This window comes from Solanum tuberosum, unplaced genomic scaffold (assembly GCF_000226075.1).
Source record: "Solanum tuberosum cultivar DM 1-3 516 R44 unplaced genomic scaffold, SolTub_3.0 scf00070, whole genome shotgun sequence".
Lineage (NCBI taxonomy): Eukaryota > Viridiplantae > Streptophyta > Magnoliopsida > Solanales > Solanaceae > Solanum > Solanum tuberosum.
In genome coordinates, this window is record NW_006238996.1 from 1042670 (window position 1) to 1051290 (window position 8621).

An 8621-nucleotide genomic window follows, 5' to 3' on the forward strand; every position below is an offset into this window, starting at 1 on the left:
TCGGCGACACACCGAGTGCTCTTGGCGATCCTCAGGCTTTCCCATCTTTATTTCTTCAGCCTGTTTTGTTCCTTTTTGCCTGTTAGTGTCCTTGCTTTGTTTCTCAATCCATATTCCTTAAAATAAAAAATTTAACATCAATTATTGGCACAAAATAAGCATTTGAGGACACTAAATCTATATAAACAAAGCCCTCAATGAGTCCAAAATCTCGAACTCATCAACACCCTCAACTTAAACTTTTGCTTGTCCTCAAGTAAAACTCAAGTTCAGCAGTTCAAAAAGGATGCCTCAAACATTGCTACATAAGACTCAACATGAATGCACCCAACAAGACTCAACTTACTCATGCAAGGATCAATTGTGCACTCAAAGATTCAAGTTGTGACTCACCATTATCAAAGATGCTCAAGTTCACAATACTTGCTTCAAATGCAAGTTCAAGCTCAACAAAGGTACTCAAATGCCCTCTCAACAAAGATGATTCCATATTCACACATAATTCTTCAACAATTTATAGTTTCGGAATCACATACGACTCTCCCACTCACAAAGATGAACACATGCATGACTTCACCCATATGTTTGCCCTTATTTTCCAATCAACACTTGTTTCAGCTCACTCAAGATCACAAAGGTCTTTCAAGTCTTGTAACCGGGCTGAGTGTAAAGGTATGGTCATTTAGGCTCAGTGGATGTTACTCTCATGAAATGTGATCTGAACATCACTTTCTTTCTTTTCTTCAACATTTTAATCATGCTCAAAATTCACCCCATTATTCACTTTCACATGGACTACCGGATACCCCTGTTTCTTTTTGCAATTTTCACAACTTTTTTATTCTTTTTCTTTTGCTTTCTTTCTCCTTTTTTTTATATGGAGGGGTTCCATCTTTTTCAAAACCATCGATCAAAGGGGACTTCTTCACACTTCTTGATTTACCTTCTCTTTCCACCACACCCCCAACCTTAGGCTTTTGGCCTAAGTTGGCTATTCAAACAAACCACACTTAATGAGGATTATGGGTGAATGGATAAAGAGGGGTCTCAATTGCTCAAGTTTCTTCCAAAAAAAGGATAAGGCTCAAAGGGTTCAAGCAAGGTTCACACATCTCACAAGATTGGCCACAAAAGAGGTATATTGTCAAATTGTTTCACACTTCAAGATTGTTGCTTAAGATCATTTCAAGTGCTTGCATCACTTAGTCAACCGAACCAATGGGGAAAATTCTAGGTGTCATCACACAAGGTTCAAAGTAAGCTCATCACACAAGTCATTGGCACCAATATCAAACGAGACTCCACACTTTAGCTAGTGTGCAATGTTCATCACAAGAGACTCCATTCGATTACCGGCTAGTCACAACGAGATGTAAAAAGTCAACATATTGTCTATGCAACTTTATTCGGTCTCATCGTAGCCGCACATTCATTTTTGTTTGATTAAGACCACTATTCAAGTCATCGATATTGATCATAACCGATACTCAAATTTGCACAAGAACATCCACATTCAAACACAACAAGAGGTGGCAATTTTTTTTTAGATGGGTCAAAAACTATTTTCATTCATAACAAGGAGCCACAAGCTCAAACATCCAGAAGATAGAATCAACACACAATTTAAAACACGAAAAGCCAATATATATACAAAATATAGTCAATAAGAGGTAGGTATGGAAATACCTCACCCCACCACAAATAAAAAGTAGTTGTCCTCAAATGCAACTAAAGTAATCAAAAGTCAATAAAAACGACTGAGAGGAAGGTAAAGAAGAATCATGTCTACACATTCGCTTAATCTCTCAAGGCATCAATGCATGGGGTAACAACAACATTGGCTCCACTAGAGCCTGCCATGGACGTGTCTGCTAATGAAATCTGTACGGCTGAATGCACCATAGCCTCCTCAACCTTTGTTAGGCCCTCATATGTGGTCTCCTCTTGGAGACCGAGCTGCTCTTCATCCATCTCTACCTCGGACTCAGCAGCAACCACCTCATCAGTTCGAACCTCATCTCCGGTGGTAGCCGGAGGCACATCCGAATCAGCTGGCATATCAGGGATTTCCACGGTCCCAAAAATCATCGACATATCCATGGAATTCAGCTGGTTCACGTCCTTTCTCAACTCAGTAATAGCATCCTTTAGGGCCGTCACCACATGAGTGGGTCCCTGGCCTCTCTCACACACATCTATCCTTGCCGCGAGGGCATCAATAGACACACTAAGAGGTGTCACAACAGCAGTGAGGGCACTTTCAATCATTCCAGGGATTGTAGCCTCTAGCGTGGACGCACGCCTATCAGCAGAATGGGTTAGATGACCCATCTGTAGTATTGCAGCCTCGGTGAGTGGAGGTCGGGAAGCAACAGCACTAGCAACAGACCTAGGAGGCAGAGGAGCGGTAGAAGAACTCGGAGTCATGGAAGGGGCAGTACTAGAGATACCTGAAGGACCAGGGGCCAGGGTAGGTAATACTGCCTCTGCAGGTAAAGTCTCAATGTCAACAGTTGGAGATGAATCCACCGGGGCTGCCTTGTTCTTCTCAGCCTCATCCTTCAAGTACTCGGCTTCAATGCGCCGGATGTCGGTAGAGGAGGTGGGAATCACTTCCACATCCTTCTTCTCATCACGGGGCGTTTGGGCTCGTCGACACAATTCGGTGATCAACATCGGGAATATGAGAGATGTGTGGCGTTGTTTGGCCCTCATGACCATCTCTTGTCCAACGATTATACCTAAGTTTAGACTCGTCCCATCAATGATGCAACCAAGACAGGTTGACTTCATGTGGCGGAGGATAGACTCATTCTGGGACGGCATGATAGTGCTACCGATAAACCCAAACCAGTACATCGTTGCCACATTTAGGACTTTCTTCTCTATGGGTATTCCAGCCTTGATCCACCTCAGGGTGGTGTCAGAAATGAGGGGAGCAGCCAACCCCTTTAATTCATCCAGGGGCTTCACAGTGGTAGCCACACTCGGGTAGTCAAAAACTTACCCTCTACCAAATACAACTTTGATATAATCGTCGCTGCATCTCACTTCTCTCCCCCAAACCATGACAAACTTTATCGGTCTGAAGGCACTGGCCTTCTTCTTTCCCTTAGGTACCAGGTCACCGTACGCTGTGTAAAACTCCCAGACACATGTAGGAATATAGGGGCCACGGGGATTGATAAACTACTCAAACCTGTGGAACAAGAGAGTGTCCCACAGATTGGGGTACCTGTCCAATACACCATCTGTGGACAACCTCTTCTCTTCAAGAATGGTCCTCAGTCCCTCGGCCTTTAGCCTGTTGAGTAGCCAGGAAGGAGGACCCTGAACTGGTGGTGCTGGAACCACCGTCCGTACTGGAGCTGGCACTGTATCATCAGCAGGTGGGGTAGCCTCTGGGATCCTAGACGGATCCTGACGAATTCGGGCACAGATTTCAGCCCGCCTGGTCTGTAGTGGCTGGTCATCCTCAGGCTCTGAGAATGAGGCCTGAGAGAGAATAAACTCCCCATCACTGCCGAAGTTGTGCTCTGGTCTTTCTACTACAGGCGCTTTTCCCTTCCCCTTGCCTCCCTTTGAAGGTGCTTTCTTTCCTTTTTTAGAAGGAGTCGTTGCTCCCTCATTAATAATAATACCCCATGCTCTTTTGAGAGGTGGCATACCACCATCATCCAAGTTGGTCCTAGCCATATCTGCAATACACACCAAAAAGCGTTAGAATTAATCCAAGAAAAATGCAAATAACAGGTTTGCAGAAAGACTCACCGAACCTATCGGTGAGTCGCCATTGGGCTCGCCGAAAGGACTGGCTTGAAAATATCCCAGAAGAAAGACAGGTCGGCGATATGTAGGGCCTTTCGGCGAATCGTCGACATCAATCGGCGAGCCCAGACTAGCCTGCCGAAAGTTACTATATGTTTTAGGGGTAAGGGGGGCAGAAAGGGCAATCAAGGGAGATTTTCGATGAGTCGCCGAATGAACTCGGCGAGCTCAGGCTTCTCGCCGAAAGTTACAAACTCTAACTTAGCCAAAACACGAAATTAAGGGTGATAAAAAGGGATGTTGGCGAACCACCAAATGGTTCAGCGAGATCGACCCAGTTCGCCGAATTGCCCAACGTGTCAAATTTCAACCCCGTTTCCCAAATTCAAGCCCGCATCCCCCTGAAAATAAAATCAAACCACACACTCATTCAATTAAAATAAGACCCATTAGACCCATGCCACCGGGGTACTCATACTTTCCCTAGTTTGGCCAAAATTGACCATTTGACGACTTTTGCCCTTAAGAATGAAGTCAAACGCTCCATTATTGGGCAAAGCACGTCATTTAGCAAAATTTGGGTTACTCAGACTTCACCCAACTAGACTCAAAAACAAAATATCGCAACCCAACAATTTATGATCAATTTTAAAGCACAAAATTTGAGAAATCAAGAATTTAGGCAATTTAGCACAACTACGAAACTACGATAGGCAAACTAGCACACAATTATGATTTTAGAGCAGGCCCAGCACACATCAACACAATTTAAATAAATGCATTCGAATTCAACCGCTATTTAAGAGTTTGGGGTTCGAAAACCAACCATGAAGCCGAAATACCAGTTTGTAAAGCTAGGCGGCAATGTATTACAACTCCGAGCATGAGATCAAGAGAAGAATGCAATAAAACTAGAAAAATATGGAAAATATAGAGTGCGGGTGTGATTGTATGAGGCTAAAACGAGGAAATATGAAAGAATTTGAAATTTTGAACCTTTGGCCTTTTAAAACCTTTCAGTTCGCGGCCCTTCGGCGATATTAGGCGTCCTTGCCGAACCACTCGGCGATGCGCCGAGTGATGATTTACCTCGCTGAGTTTAAAGGACCGCCAGTTGATTTGGAGGTCCAAACGACGGACAAAGTCGGGCTCGTCGACTTGTCCATGGGTCCGTCGAGTTTTCAGACTCCAACATGATATTTTCTTGAGTCCAACGGCGGTTCAAGTCGGGCTCACCGACCTATTCGGTGAGTCGCCGACTGGACTCTTGGTTCGCCAATCTGCACATTTTCAACACATCCCACTTTTCAACCTGCAACATCAACACCCATTATTCAAAAACAAACACAAAGCAATAAAAACTTGGGTTGCCTCCCAAGAAGCGCCTTAGTTAACGTCATGGCACGACGTAAGTGCCCACTGAAGCTTTGTTCTTGGGGTTTGCCATAGTGTCACTAGGCAACCCTCCTTGTTGTCTTGAGTAGAGATGAGATGAAATATGACTCATTTGGGTCTCCAATTGCGTAATCGAGATGGAGTGAGAGGTCACCATCCAATTTAGAGTTGAGACATTCTCTTTTATCTCTTTCAACACTCTGTCATATCCTTCAACTTTGTGGAGAATACGTAAGACTATGTTTTCTGTTTGACCACTCTCATTATCCTTGGTCTTTTGGCGCTCATGGGGAGGAATGTACCTATCCTCTTTCCCCTTCTATTCCATTCTTGGTTACCACCCAGCCTTGAGTGGTTTGCACATTGACTTCCTTTTTAATTTGCTAGGAAGTCTACTTTGTTTTTGTGCAGCACTTCAAATTCCTCGATATTTTTGGCCAAGATATCTAGTTGGGACATTATTTTGGCCAAGTTCTGGTCCCTATCTGGATCCTTGTTGATCGTGGTCATGCGATTGAGGAGTAGGGATGTTGTTGCATTGGATTGATGTACTATACCACCCGACAAAAATTGATCAGCCAATCCTCTATCTACATAATTAGGGTCTCTATAGAAACATTCCAGCATCATCCTATCTGGGATTCCATGATTTGGACACTGCTGCAATAGTTTCTTAAATCGCAGCCATGTCTCATTGAGTAGCTTACCCTCCAAGTGCTTGAAATCTAGGATGTTATCCCTAAGAATCATTATCTTCAAAGGAGGGTGGCCCACTTAGCTACCATTTACGCTTAATTCCTCTATTCAACAAGCAACACAAAAACCAAAACTAAAAATAAGTAGATTCAACTATGACTAACAAGAATACAATTCAACTTCACCAAATGAATTTCAAACAATACCACTCCCCAGCAGCGGCGCCATTTTGATTTAACGTTTCAAGCACACCTCATCTAATTCTAGGTGTTCAACGATCGTAAATCATTATAAAACCCAACTAAATGTGTTGGGGTCGAATTCCACAGGGAGCGGTACGTGTTTTAAACTTTAATCAAGAAGTGTAAATGTGGTCAAATCAGTCATAGGAATAAAAATTATTGAATAAAGACATCATTCAAATTAAGGGGTGACACGAATGTCTAATGGGGGATTTTGGTTTTAAATATCAACTACAAACAACAGTCACAAACAATAAGAATTAACAATATAGAGACGGATTCTTAGGATGTGATCAATTATAGACTAATATAAACATATGGGTAAATTTGAACTATTAGAAAATAGCTAGATATTAGTGAGTATGCTAAGACTATACGGGAGGTAATTATGGCCCATAGACTGGACCTGTATAACCCAAACAGTAGCCACAAAAATGTTATCTTTTCCTTTTTCAAAAATCCGAGTTGTTACACAATGAGGACTAAAAGATGATGTTATCAAGTGGTACTGAAATCATGTGAGAAGGGGTTAGTCCTAAAATAATAATTAAGTCAAGCATGATTGAATAATTCCTTTAAATTGGTAATATGACTTGGATATGTTAAAGTGAAGGAAAGCAACTGTGATAACTGTTAAATTAGGTCTTAGGCCTAACTCACACCCTAAAAGTTAGCTCAAAGGGAGGAGGATTGCCCAAGCCTTATAAGGAGTCCACCCATCTCATTAACCACTAATGTGGGACTTTTGGCTTTAACACCCCACCTCACGCTCAGTGCTTAGCATCTGGTGCGTGGGCAGTTTTGGGAATTTTTTGACCCACCTCACGCCCAATGCTTAGAATTTGGTGCATGGGTATTTTTTGGGCAATTTTTTATTTGGGCCCCAACATCGTGTGAGATGGGCTCTGCTCTGTATGTTAAATTAGGTCTTAGGCCTAACTCACACCCCAAAAGCTAGCTCAAAGGGAGGAGGATTGCCCAAGCATTATAAGGAGTCCACCCATCTCATTAACCACCAATGTGAGACTTTTGGCTTTAACAATAACTACGTATGTACTTAGAGTTGCATTTTAATTTGTCTCTTGTATGTAATATGAGTTGTATATCATGTTGATTGACCTTCATACATAGCCTAAGTTTTGTTATTATTGATCTAATGATGCTTGCTGAATAAGTATGTGAACTGTTAAACTACCTATTATGACTAATGTTTATAATTATGCACTTCTGATTTATTTTGTGCTTATTGTGTTGTCCTGACAGATAACTGGATCAATGAGCATACTGAGATATGTTGTTATGGTTAGAATACATCCATTATTTTGACGATGAGTGGCTTTAGTCTGATGTAAGCTTATGGACAAACAATTGTGTGTGTATGTTCGATCTGATATTACACTAGTATGATTTTTTTTTTGTGATGGATATATATACTGTAATGATGATGAGAGACTCATGTCGGATGTGGGCTTATGAACAAGTAATTGTGTGTGGAATCGGGTACCACATAGATATTGTGCATGGACACCTAAGGTCATGACTAGATAGACAAGATCAAAGACCAAATAGCATGTGTGTACAAATAAGTGATTGTGTGAGTGGCCAATGAGACGGATGAGATACATAGATTGTACCACTTTGAGGTCAGTGGGGATATGATTATCCTGATGGTGTTACTGTTGATTGATTGCAGATCTTGTAACGATTTTGATATATGATTATGTGTGGAATTCCACCATTGATATGTTTTTCAGCATTGGTTGCCTGTAATGGCTCATGGATAACTGTTATGACTTATTGAAGAATAAAGTTCAATAAATCTCTAAGAAGAAGTGAAGATTTAGAACTTGTTCCTTTAGTAGAATTGGAAACTGCAATGAAGAAGTAGTTTTGTGAGGACTTTGGGATTATTACACCATCCAATTTTATAAGGAACTGGAGTTCAAGATTTGAAAATATTATTCTTAATTAAGCACATGGAATTAACTTGGAATTAGGAGAAAGATCCCAACGCGTGAAGAAGATTTAAAGCAAGTTAAATTAGAACTGAATTCATAAAAAGACTTGAACCAATTCGCGTGTTTGGATTGGAGAACTACAGGACGTCTATTTACTCCTATATAAGTAACACGACATAAATATTTGGAGTTTGACCACACAAAGAGAGAGGCGTCAAAGTGAGAGAGTCATTACAAAGAGTCTCGAAGAAGAAGCTATTTCTACGATGAAAAAAAATATTCCTATCAAGTTTTATCTATATTGTTCTTGAATTGTAATAGTTAGTTTCTTAGAGTGCACTACAACAAATGTGATTATCAAGGACAAATAATTTTGTCATTAATAAATCATATTTCGTCACTAAAAATCTTGAGTGATGAAAAAAATTTCTTCAAGCAGTCGTCCCTAAATGTGCGTCTCTAAAATTATTCAAATACGATTTAGTGCTTCGTCGCTAAAAGTATTATGGCTTGCTTTTTTTAGCGATATTGGTTGGATATGTTATTGATTTTTGAGACAGGA